The sequence below is a fragment of the Anopheles funestus genome, chromosome 3RL (assembly GCF_943734845.2).
Source record: "Anopheles funestus chromosome 3RL, idAnoFuneDA-416_04, whole genome shotgun sequence".
NCBI classification, from domain to species: domain Eukaryota; kingdom Metazoa; phylum Arthropoda; class Insecta; order Diptera; family Culicidae; genus Anopheles; species Anopheles funestus.
Genome location: NC_064599.1, coordinates 57,704,549 through 57,718,123, shown reverse-complemented (window position 1 = coordinate 57,718,123; position 13,575 = coordinate 57,704,549). Strand labels below are relative to the sequence as shown.

Genomic DNA, 13,575 nt, shown 5'->3' with positions numbered 1-13,575 from the left:
GATGAACAAATCGTACTAAATTGCTGTACTGCAGCTGTACTGTATTGTTGAGTAAATTAAATTAACATAACCACCGAACACCGGCACCGGAGTACGTCAAATCGATTCGATGTGGAAATTCACTGGGTCAACAGGGTCCTTTAACTGTGATTGTGGAAGTACATACTCTTGTATAAGCCTTTTCTTCATCACCACCAGGAACCATTGGGATGAATCAGAAGCATAGATACAGCTGAATAGCTTCCCTAGGGCGCTGGAAAACCGTAATTTGAAGGATGTCAATGAATGCCCCAATCGGGTTGTTACGGTTACGGATGAAGAGTGTTTGTCGAGTGGTTCGTTGAGTTCTGGCGTTAAGCGTTACCAAAGCCTTCATGTTCGATAAGTGTCAAGTTAGAGACTTGTATTAGGAACAAACCAATATATGTTTTTAATTAGTAAAAATTAATATCAACCTTGCGTATAGTCGTACACATTGCCTGTGGAACGCCACAAACGATATCATTCAAAGATAATTATTCCACTAACTTCTCAATCAGGCTCGTTCCCGGCGAATTCTAAGCCTACCGAAACGATAGGCACATGTGTCGATGAGTATTGTGCGGTCGTTACAAACACGATTACCGATTCATGCCGGTTCAGCGGGTGTCGATCGGACTATCGCTTCGACGACCGATCCACAGCGAGGCTGGCGTGTTCCCCGAAATGGGCCTTCGAGTCTCGTTCACAGCCCAATTGAAGAGGGTCGTTGAAAACTGACAAAAGCCTTACGAAACGAAAACATACGCTGTAATTAAACTTTGTTGCTCTTTCTGATTACGGTATGGGTCGCACCGAGGATGGACAGAGGATAGTGGGAGCGATTCGATAGAGGAAGCGACCATTAGTCAGTTGCTTCTGTTTTATCGATTTTCTTGTCGCTCTTTGTAAGGCTAATGGATTTTAAACATTATCATCTGGTCGAAAAAAAAGTAAAACCACACCAGACTGTTCTTTGGGAAATTTAAGGGGAAAACATGTTGGAAAAGGCATGTAGAAAAAGGTTGAATTGTTGGTTTTTTGTGGTATAAAAGAACTTTTCACTGTCATGATTAAATGAGTCATGATAGATCTGAGGTCAGGTACAGCTCTATAGGGAATATGGCCTTGTCTTTCGACGGTTCGTGTCATGCTTATTTCATTCATAACATTCTACTTACGTTTAACACTAATACTAATGCTGATACTAAAGTTCTTGTCATGTGGGTTGCCTAATCAAAGGCGCAAACTGGTGAAGAGCTACTATTTTAGTTTACTATTTGTACTTAAAAGCGTTAAAGATTAGATAGTTTGAATTGTTAAACAAAATTTGTTATTCAGAGTTTTATATTTTTAAGAATATTTAAGTTTTATACTAGAATGTTTCATTTTTTATTACAACTTATTTTCCTACTTCTTTGTGGGTTATTTTTGTTTTAATTAACAACATTGAAATGGAAACATTTTATCATCTTTTCTCTCTCTATTCTATTATCTAATAAACATTACGCTCGTTCAATGTACGACACACGAAACAAATTAATTTCCATTTACGCGATAAGTCTTTCGCTTTTGAAGTTATTGTTCTGTTGTTCACAAACTTTCGCACAAAGCCGTATAAGGCTTTTCACGGGGTCAATAATAATGCCACGTAATCCGCACATTGCGGTCGTTTGAGAAATTGTATCGGTTGAACCAGCGGTAAAGATGTATGGTTTGTAATAAAACATTGTACGCTAAAATGTTGCCCTCCCTCGGATGTACACACTGAACAGCGGTCCTTTGATCGTTCGCGGAGCGCAACATTGGGTTGTGCAAAACAGGCTCTGTCGAAGTAATATTTTATGATTAAATTTTCCGTATCCGTACCATTGGCAATGGTTTCGTGGGTTGGTTTATTGCCGGATGTGTACCCTTGCTGTTGGGAAGCTGTTTGAAAACAGTGCTCCTTCTTTTTTTTAGGCTATGTAAAAAATTTATTCGATCGTGTGAAAGGGTAGAATGGAAAAAAAGGAAGGAAAAAAAATGCATTAAACACGTGCTGAAGTCATAATTCATGAGCCTCTCGAAAATTGGTATTCATCCTTGTTAAAAAACAGAAATAATTCATAATCTTTTGATCGCTAATCGCCTTAACGATGATGCAAATAAAATGTAATATATTAAAAGCTTTTTTTTAACAACACGTTCTGGACAGCGGAGATTGTGCGTTGAGGTTAAAGTATCAGTCGCAAGACTTCAATCACAACGTACTTCAATGGTTGGCATACCACGTACCAAGGTAACCACGCAATGGTGTGTAGCTTGTGAAGTGAAGTAACGCCAAATAAAACCGAAACCATTTCCAGCTCGTTAACCAACCGCAACTGGGTGGACAGACAAAGTTTGGTGTAAAATTTTTGGGGCGAGCGTAAAATAAATCCTCCTCCCCCCTTCTCAAAAAAAAAAAAAAAAACATTTTCGTATTTGCATTACCGGTCAGTTTATTTGCTGCAGTGTACGAAAGCGCCCATCTTTCATTACCGGAAAACATTTGGGTTTCGCTCGGTTTTGCCAAGGATGAGTGTTTTTTGGTAATGCGTCGACGAAAGTATTCGAGTTGAAACGTTTATTCTACTGTCGCCGGTCAAAACAAACGGTCCATTACGTCGTGGGACAAACTGAGCGGAATATGAAAAAGAAACCGGACATTACAAATCATTCCGCCTCAAGAAAGCAACCTTTCACTTCATGTTTGAAAAGAAAAGAAAAAATGTTTTACAATATCATTCAAAATGTGTTGTAAAATTAAACTGAATTTTTCAGTAAAATTTTTCTTAAAATTTCTAAGACAATGGGATTAATTTTCTTTTGTTTTGCTTTATTTTTCAGCAAAAAAAAACCTTCCACAAGAAAAGCAACTTTTGCTCATTATTAAAGGTAAGAGAAACACGTTCACGGCTATTCATTCTAGAAAAACTTTTTACATTGTACAAGTGCTACAGGAAACTTTTCTTTGTAAATTTTTGACCATTTTCTTTTAAATCACCTTGAAGGTAGTTCAATTTTTGTTTTTTTTTCTTCAAACCTACGTTCCCACTCGTACTCTTAACCGTTTCCTTAATCTTGCACATAATCTACCAGCATCGCGACACGACTTCCATTTCATTTGATTAGATTATCGCCCTCGCTCCAGGCTCCAAATCAACAACAACGCTATTGTTACGCTTGTATTTTTCATCTCAATAAAACAATGGACAATCACCCTCTACATGCCATAAAACTACACTGCACCGTTGATGACAGCACTCGTACTCCGCAGCAGTTAGGTTTTGGGTGCAGATCGTAAGCACCTTCCGGAACAAACGGAAGCCAATCGATTGTGAGCGGCAACAGCGGGAAAATGGTTGAGTTTTTCTTTCGCTCACCATCCGATTTCATTAGTGGCTGCTACGTGATAAAGCTCACCACCTCCCGGGGGTGGGTGGCCTACACAGCACACACACACCAGGCAATGACTGCCAAATGGGGCAAAGGAAAATCTAATTAAATAGTTAATTTTGCTCTTGCTTTGCTGTCGTACTGCTGCCGATCGTGCTTCCGACACGCTTACAATAGCTCCGGGAAAAAAAGGTTGCGAAAATCGGTATTTTCTACGATTTAGTTTCGTTTGGAAGGTTTGTTGTGTTAACCCAAAAAACCCCGAAAAAAGGTTTTTTCCCTAAAACTAAATGCAATTGAAATGAAATGTTTGTTTTCAATTTTTTTTTTGGAAAAGTATTTTAGTTTCTTAGAGATAAAACAAAGCTTGTTGGAAAACATTTTCAAGTTGTTATGCTGTTAAAAATAATTTTTGTAGCTCGTCTCTATCTTTCAAAAATTGGAATTAAAGAAAAAAGGTACAAAAACTTCAGTACGATTTTGTATTAAAACTCTCCATTTCTCCAGTTTATATCGGATAGTCATTCATCAAATGTAAATCACACCATCGATCTTCCTCTTTCCCCAACAGTGGCAGCATCGAGTGACAAAATGACACTGAACCTTAGTTTATCGAAAACAGTTTGCTATTGGTCTGTTCGCTTACCCCTGCATTGCCTTTGCAAAACATTATTTACACTTGTCCGACTCCGGCCAAAGATCATCCGTTGGGAATGGAAAAAGGAAAAACAAATACACTCTCACACAATTTATCCCAAAAAACATCGTGGCGATTGATCGCCTGGCACAGTTCGATCGGCTTTTGGTGAGCGGTGGGGGTTCAACTGCCGGTGCTTCCGGGTCAAGTTTATTCACACCGACCGCGGAAACGGGACGAACGAAACAAAATGCCGGTCCCGAGGTGTGTTTTATTTTTTCTGGTAGCTGCTGATAAATATTAGTATAATTGATGGATACCCGAAAGGTATTGACGTTGATGGGAAGGGCCATGGAAATTGATAGCCACCATTAGCGGAACTGATACCGTGGTGGCCCAGTCCGGTCGTTAGCACCATGGGACCACCGGCCGACCGTGAGCGACCGGGCGTCTCCATGTAGTGATACACCAGGCGCCTCCATCTGATGCGATTCGTTCGCCGACTGTCCGCCAGACGGTGCGAAACGTTTTTCGATTGGTAGACAAATTGCTGCCATTTATGTTTTTTTTTTGCTTGGGTGTGCGAAGATATGTTAGCCAAATATGTTTGCCAGCGTTTTATTTCTGGGAGAGATTGATAAGCATTTAACGCTAATGCTGGAATGGCACATTTAAATCTGGTAAGATTGAAAGCGATTTTTAGGTTAGAAAACGTCATAATATCAAATATAATTCTTTTTTGTATATTGATTTACGTTATTAGATATTTAATGTTATTAAATTTAAAATAAGTCTTGTGATACTGCATTAGAAATTGAGCTAAAAGGCTCAACTGTAGCTCAATTTAAAATTCTATGTTTAGAAAAGGCTATTTTAACCGTGAATTAAGTCTTCCAAATCTCAAAAGACCTACACGATACACTGTGAAAAGCTGTCCATCAAGAAATAAAGCTTATTCCACTACCGTAATTGGATGTCACTTCGGCCATGTCCTTTCCAGTGCATCACGCACATGTGTAATAGGAAATTGGACGTAAACTCATTTCACCACAGTGACGCCGTCAGATATCTCCTCTGCTCTATCGCTTTATACAGCAAATTGAAACACGTTTTTTTGCCGACACCATCGACCATTGAAGGTGTCAGCAAGCGGAACGATAAACTTCTTGTTCATATTTCCTGGTGCAAGATGAAAAAATGAAGAACTTCAATCATACTGACCACAGCCGTTCATGGTTTGAGCAAGCATTACACTGTAGATGATTTGCAGCTCGCTTTTTTGCTTCTCACAACAGCAGTACACACGGTGACCATATTGGTAGAGCAACAAGTGTCCTTGGCATAAAAAAGGAAAAAAGGAAGAAATCTTTCTATTGCGAATTGTAACGCTGTAAATGGTTGTCCTATTTTCCCGTCTTTTGGGTTTGGGTGTTTTTGTTTATACTGCCCGGAACGAAACGCGTCGAAAGGAAACGTGCAATGGCTGTCAGTACTTCATCGCCAGCAGTAATCAATTAGCTGAGCTCCTGTAGTCACTTTGATGTTGGCAAAAGGAAGAGTATACAGTTTTCCGTGTAGTCCCGTGATTGATGAATAGGAAAAGGCCGATCTGACTTTCATCCAGTTCGGCAAGTACGAAATATATTCCAAAGTCCTTGAGTTTGAGTGCATCGTTTGGCTGTATTTGTTTGCCTAAGATGGTGGCGATGTGTTTTATTTTTAGCCATTGTTTTTTGAACACGAAAACACGAAGCTGTTTCTTGAGCTTAATTTAATTGGTGTTTCAGTTTTTGCGTATGTTAAATGTGTTATCAACCTTAATAATAAGACACATCCATTTCGTGATTGATTAAATTTATTTTACAAACATGAAAACATGAAAATGATTATATTATTTTGTAATATATTCCATCAAGGTAGCTTTTTGAGTACATTTTTATATTCGATATTAAATTTCGTTATGGTAGCCGGGAAACGCCATTTTGGGTACAAATTCAAAGAGTAACCAAACTCGATGAACATGTCATTTATACCTTCAAAAACCCCTTTTAAAACTTTCACAATTCCGGTGGTTTGCTTTTGGAAATATGTACGGTTCATGTTTCATGCGCAGACTGTCACGCAATACTTCAGCAAAATTTAATCAATGTCAAACCATTGTCTACCTTCATTCGCACTTGAGGGCCATGAGGGAATTGTTCAGCGTTCCAGCATTTAATGCTTATGCATCGCGTACAACTTAAGCTTGGCGCAAATCTCACGCGAAATGTACATTTTATCCGGCTCGAATGGGAATGGTATTTGCTGTGAATTTTAAAATGGAAGAAAGAATTCTTCGAAACACTCATGAATAAACTTCCACCTACTGCGACACCTACTGAGCTTTGTCGGCCATTCTTTTTTAACAAGAATTGTTTTTCCTGAAATACATTTTCTTAATACATTTGGTATGTTGTGTTATAAATTTCGGAAGATGTTAAAATTGAAATTAATTTCCTCGAGCGTTGCAGTTCTTTTAAGTATTTTTCAGAATTTCATGTTTTCATTTTTTAATTTTCTTCGGATCTATTCGTAATTCCATGTGTGTGATATCTTTAAATTATAATTGACACTCTTTTCTATGTTGAAATTTTAAAATATTTAAATTTAAACCATAAATCAACGAACATTTTTTGTCCTCCGAGTCCGCCTGTACTTTTCAAGGTAACAATTGTGGCATTTTCCTGCCACTCGGTGTTTCCTGTTCACCGTTCGCTTCATCTCGTTTGCGTGGCATTGTTTGCATTTTTTAACACCCAACATACTGTGAAGTTAATTTAAAATTCATTGAAACTGTCGTTACTGTTTCCTTTATTCTGCTCGCAAGCCTCTCTGTGCGTTCCAGACGTTCTACATTTCATTGGATAATCTTTTCATTGCTACGATAAAAGCAAATTGGCCACCGTTTGCCTTGGATTGCTTGCTTGTCCAACACTGAAATGCTGCTGGTTCGTTATTATTTTTTTATTCCTTTTTTCTCACACAAACGATCGAACAGAAACACTTCTCGAAACCCTTTTTTCCCCCCCCCCGAAGAATACACCAAATCGATAAGGGTCTGCATGTTTATCTATTTATGATCGTTCATTTCTTAGGGAATTCGGTTTTCTTTTTCTTTCTCGCTTGCCGACCAAAAAATCTGCTGCATTACCTTCATTCCTGTGTCTATAAATAAATTGGTATTGCGTTCATTTTTTTTTGTTCAACCAACTTCAGCAAAAGGGCTCGCATACAGACGCGAATACGGTGTCCGAAATGAACCGAGCCACTTGAGCTTTTGCTGCAGCCCTCTCAAATTACTTCGCTCCAAGTACTCTTCTTTTATTCCCTTTCTTCCTGGAACTGGTTGTGACGACGAACAAACCCAATCGAACTCTAACGAACTTCCTGCCGCTTTGAGTCGTTGACCAGGTTGGGTTGTTGCACGGTTAAGCGATTGTTGTGAGGTTGGCAGGGCCGATGTTGCTGCACACTTGTATGGTGTATCCGATCCCCTTTCGTCCCAAAAAGCTATGAAAATAATTGTTTGTATCTATTTCTCGTAGGTGAACAATCCGAGTCCTAATTGGTTGAGTGATAATTCTTCTGCTTGTTAAGCCTAATCGTTAGTAATCGTATTGGCTTTTCTCTTATGTCCGATCAAGCATATTTTGTATTCATCTGATTAATTATTATGGAATTATTTTATTTGTACATACTATATAGATGTCAGTAAAGATTTGTCATAAACTAAAATTATTTTTTTTATCAATTTCATAACTTTTGAACAAAATTTTACAACCTATAAATACCTGTAAAAAATATACTGAATGATAAAAGTGGAACATGGAATAAAAACTAAATTTGCACTCCATAGCCGCAAAAAAGCAAATGGATATGAACGTTGCAATAACCGCGAATGCCAGACTTTTCCGTAGAACAGTTTCCGCTGCTTCAAATCACACTCAAATGCAATTCGAATCACTCGAAACGAAACTACACGGATGAAATTGCATTTTTCTTCTCGTGAAATTCTCACACGATCTGAGCCTGTGGACCAACGCACGGACGAAACATCGTGCGAATGTTCCCGTGCAACGGGATGGTTTATACTTTTAATCTGCAAAATCAAATTTACATTCCTTTTTACACGGAATGTAAACATATTACATCTCGCAAATGGTCTATTCTGTGCTGCTAACATCGGCCAAAAAATGCTTCACCAAACAAACGAAGGAGGAAATTAAATTTTGATTCAACAATGCACGTTCCGTACTAGCTTTCTAGTTTAGATTGTGTTTTTTTTAATTGTGCAAAAGCATCAAAAGAAGTTCTTTTCAAGGGGTGTGAGTATTTTTATGCCTTTTGTTATTTAGAGGTTTAAATGTTCCTCTAAAAAAATGTTCAGTTTTCATTTGTTTTTAGATTAAATGATTACCCAGTCACACAAGCTCGGTTATTTTACCCTTAAATCATCTTTAATTTACACTAGAACTACCAAGCGTTTTAAGCGTTTTTCGTTTGTGGTTAATTTTTAAACAATTTCAAAGAGTTGGAATATATTATTAATGATGGAATTAATGGAATAATGATTATTGAAGATCGTACTATAGTATACATATGTAAAATGTACGTTTCAACTACATTTGAATTGTATAACCGCAAAAAATAATGTAATGAAAATGAAGCGTTTCAGTCAAAATATCTGGTCCGGTAGTTTTAGTTTTAAACATAAAAAAATACAAATTTTGATGAATAATTGACAAATGATTAATATCTTTTCGGACGCCATTTTGCTGTCTCAACAGCTCGAAAGCGAATGACACAGTCTGACAATTAATACAGCTCGAATGAGTAAACTCAAAGCAACTAATTTAAGTAAAACCTCCTTCCAAGCAACCATTTAGTTAGAATTAATTTTTAAAAAATATTAAAAAATCATTTGATCGCTTAAAACAGATGCCTTTAAAGTTGTGTTCGTAACTAAACAAGATAAAAAATAATCTAAATTATTCGATTCTACACTACGCCCTAATATACTCTTCGCCCCTTCGACACAAACGATCCAACACATTCAGTTTTTTTGACAACTTCCAGCAACAAAGTAGTTTTGAAATCGAAACCTGTTAATTTGGATCAGTTTACCATAATCGGTGTTAGGACATAATCCATCTCTAGCCATCTATACAATCGCTGGACCCCAAACGAGTTGTCAATTCAATTGTTCGAGCATCACAGTATAGATTTCATGTTTTAGTGCATTTTACATCGATACTGGTTGACCAAATGCAGCACATTTTCCACTGTAGACTTGTCTTGTTGCATACAATGCTCGCCGGGAATTGCACAAATCATAGCTCCCCGGACCGAAGCTAATGTCAGCCTTTCGAAACTCCCTTTTCGATACTTCTCGCTCGTTCTTCCCCTTTCTCTCTCTCTCTCTTTCTCTCACACCGAACAGTGCGGAAAATATTGTTCGTTCACCACGACTACTCTACTGGCCATCCACACCCTTCCGTTCGGAATATCATGGAACGATTGCATACTGCTGCGTTTTAAGGCAGAATCGAAATGTCGCTTGCAGTTTTTAGCAAACATAACTCAACCGGTACGAACGTTCCGGGAAGGAGGATGCACCAGACATACATACACAGCAGCTGCAATGGCACTGCAGTTGGTCGTTTGGAATACGATCATGATAGTGGACGCCCGTTCGGGGTACCTTTTCTTCATCACGCCACACGACAGCCTGGGAGTTGATAGCTTTGTGTAGATATTCTGTCGAACGAATCCCACACAATGCGACAATTTGGGTGAACGTTTAGTATGGCGCTGCTCTGGGATTTGTCGTATACGACGAACGACAAATACAAACGTATGGAGCTGTATGAAGGTGCTCTGTCAAATCCTGTAAAACATGATCATACATCTGTCGTTATACAAATCAATTTGTTTTTTCTATAAACCTCGTAAAACTTGTCGTAGGCACATCTTTCAAAACGTGCATCTTGGTTGTCAAAACAGAACAAATTGTTGCAGTAGAAATTAAATGGACGCAAGCTGTCCAATGTGCATCATTTCTAACTGAATTTTAATTAAAGCGGCCAGTCTAACAAGTTTAGGCAATGGAACTCAGATTTGAGGACGCTTTATTGTTGGTTTTGTATGTTTGATGATTTGATGTTTTTCTTCTTATTATTACGGTTTGACGTTCCTTCTCTGTTTGACAGTTTGTGTGACGACAAATCCTAGTGCACCCATAAAACTTGTCGTTGTCGTTCGTCGTATACGACAAATCCCAGAGCAGCGCCTATGTGAAGAAGATGCAATAAACATGAAGTATTTGAAATAAAATTTAAGTGCTTTAAACGTTTTTATAAATATTTATACGGTTTATATTACTTTTATTGCTTGTATGAGGTTTAAATTCCAAAAATAAATAACAACAAATCTTCAAATTCGGGGCGGCCCGGTGGTGCATGTGATAAACGGCGCCAGTTCATACGGCCGGACCGGGTTCAAATCCCATCCGGACCGCCCCCCCGTAGCAAGGACTGACTATCCGGCTACGTGGTAAAAATAAGTCTAGTAAGCCAGAAATGGCCGGCGTGACCGGTAAGGTCGTTAAAGCCAAGAAGAAGAAGAAATCTTCAAATATTATTGTCAAATTGAGTCGCTCTTTTGAAAATCTTCCAATAGCTTTTTGGCAACATCCTTTGGCAAGGCAATCTCTATCTACACGCCCCCCAGTGAATACAAACAGTTCCAAAAAAGGCAGATAAAAAGCTACATTTGCTTGCTGGAGAATTATTTCAAAGCGATCGCAGCTGACGATATCGTGGCACCGTTTGTACGCCGTTAGTCTTTTCCAATCTTCGCTTCGCTTCCGTCATTCGACAAAGGAATGAATTACGCAGGTAGTTTACGTTTCCCGATTAGCCGGAAAGCAGACTGCACCACGTATCGATTTGAAACCTAGAAATCAAACAGCCACATGTTCCCTCATCACCGATGGAACGATGTTGCACACAAGGGGTTTTCGAAAAAAAAAATGCATTCGAATGCATTTCACACACCTTGTAGCGAGATTCTGTAGGTGCGATTGGATGTCGTTTATCGTTTACCTTATTTTGCATAAATTCACAATGTAGCTGTGGAAGAGCGACAGCAGCCGGCAGAACCGGGAAAGCACTAAATCAACTTAATGTTCTCCACAAATGGAGACACGTTTCGTACTTTCCGAATCGTTCCCTTGCCCGGGTGTCCCTTTCCCGCTGATAATGCTTTCTCTAATGGACACAGTCGCATTAAAAAAAAAAAACGGTACTAAATATGTAAGCAGTTCGTTTGCTGGAATTGATTTTCATTTTCGATCGTTTCGTGCGAATTGATTTAAAAAAAAGTGTACTAAAAGTTTTTCCCCCTGCCGGAAAGGAAATTGATTGTCTGAAGGGATGATAAATTTAAAAGCGTAGGAAATTACGTGAAATAAATTATTTTTATATTCTTTCGACTTCGTATTGTATCAATTTAGAAGCTATTTCTTGGTTTTATATTTATATGATACCTTTATAAATTAAATTTAAAATTAAAATTATGGTTAATTTTATTTGGCTTATTATTTAAGTATTAAAATTGAGTAAACTCTGCAACTTATTCTTTAACATTAAATGAAATTTTATGTTTACTTTTTTTTTATTAAAAACCCAATTTTGATACCGTATTCTAATGTACAAAATGGTAAAAATCATCAACAAAAAGATTCCGAAATCCTTTCAATCATCCGTTCTACCCAGCATACACACAATAGAATCGAACTCAAAATGCTTATGTTCGATCGAAAATGAGCTCTCAAAAATGTAAAGAAAAATAAAAGCCGTCACCCTTTTGGTTTGTTGAACCCAGTCAATCCCATCCTTAATCCCCGGGCGTAGCACAGTGACGTGGCCATTTTTGTGCAACATCGTCTGTAGAACGTTCATCGAAGTCGCACCAACGGTGAATCCTTCCGCTCCCCCAGCGCAGGAAGTCAATCTAAATTGAAACTGAAGCGAATCAAAGACACGATTCTTGGAAACGACAAGAGAGAAAGATTGACAATCTGTGTGTTTGTGTGTGAGTTTTGCAATATTTTCGATAGCAAAACCCGATGGAACTTAGCTGAGGTAACGCAGAAAAGATCGACGAGAGAAAAGATATCGTAGGATTAAAGCTCGTTAGATGATTTCAAATCTCGCAGCTTCTTTCCCTTTAGGGCTCCCCTGTTTGCCATTTGGGGCACTGGGAGGTTTTCTCATGGGACGAAAGAAATTGCATCCGTCCCAATGTCTGACAGTCACTTGCTACCAATTTCATCAAACATCTGACCGGAAGTAGCAGTGAACATTCTTGGTATACCACGTTACATGGAATTCGTTCCGTGACCGAAGAACGAATCTTTTCGTTGTCGTCCGGTTCGAACCAGCAGCCGAACGGGTAACCTTTCGACACGACATTACGACATCGGCTACATTCTAAAGGGTGAAATGGTGAACTGCTGTTGACAAGTGTACAACGTACACTGTGGCCGCCCAATGTACCATTTTCGATGGCATTGTCCTTTGGTTAAGTTCCACTTAACCACGGGAAACATCTTTCTTTTCCCCGGGAAAAATAACATTCCAGTGTGACTTCCAGCAGTCGGTTTGTGTGCAAGTTCGAGTAGTTCAATGGAATTCACATAATGTTTATGGTAATCTGATTAATATTTTTTTGGTTTCTTCCAATGACTTTCACAATACAATTTTACTGATGAAATAATGCATAACAAACACAAGATTCGTATTAAAAGTGCCTTTAACTTTTTTTTGGGTTTAATTTCTATAATCGTTTTGAAAAATTTTCACTAACTGATAATCATATTTCCTACGACTGGGTGAATCTGATTCAGATTCATGAATCTGAACATATCTTTGAACTGAATGAATGACTCTGAATCTCTATTATGAAGATTGATGAATCCTTATTGAACTATGAATCGTTAGAGTTTCGGGACAGGACGATGATTTATGTGCCCCTAAACCACCCGGTCGGCACTTTTAATGTTAGTTTGTTGGCAGCGAATAATAAAAGAATCATGAGTCGTTCAGGATTTTTTGAATTTTAATGCCCCCTTCACTGAAGATTCATATGAATGACACTGAAGATTCGTATGAAAATATTCAATAAGCACAACACTAATATTTGTATGTTAAACACCTCTTTAAAAAATGAACCATTTTTTTAATTAATTTTATTTTGATAAATTTGTTAAAACTGAGTAGTGAATTTTTACGTACTGAACTATAATTTAATGTCAAAAAAATATCTTTTTATAGTTTTGATTAACTGTTCTAATATGAAGCGCGACGTTCTACAACTTAGAATAAACTTTTAGGCATACTCTCAACCAAATTTATAAACAATTTTCAATTTAAAATCTATGAAAGAGCTTTATAGTATTG

The 13,575-nt window shown here is 37.9% G+C and overlaps 1 protein-coding gene across 2 annotated transcripts in view; it reads left to right on the top strand.

Annotated features, from left to right (window-relative positions):
• Window positions 1-13,575, top strand: part of LOC125768976 (calbindin-32) — a 55,800-nt gene that overhangs the window by 17,257 nt on the left and 24,968 nt on the right. For both annotated transcript variants that reach the window (XM_049437327.1, XM_049437326.1), the window contains exon 2: window positions 2,890-2,937. The gene's annotated coding sequence lies outside the window, so the exon portion shown is untranslated. The remainder of the gene's footprint in view (window positions 1-2,889; window positions 2,938-13,575) is intronic.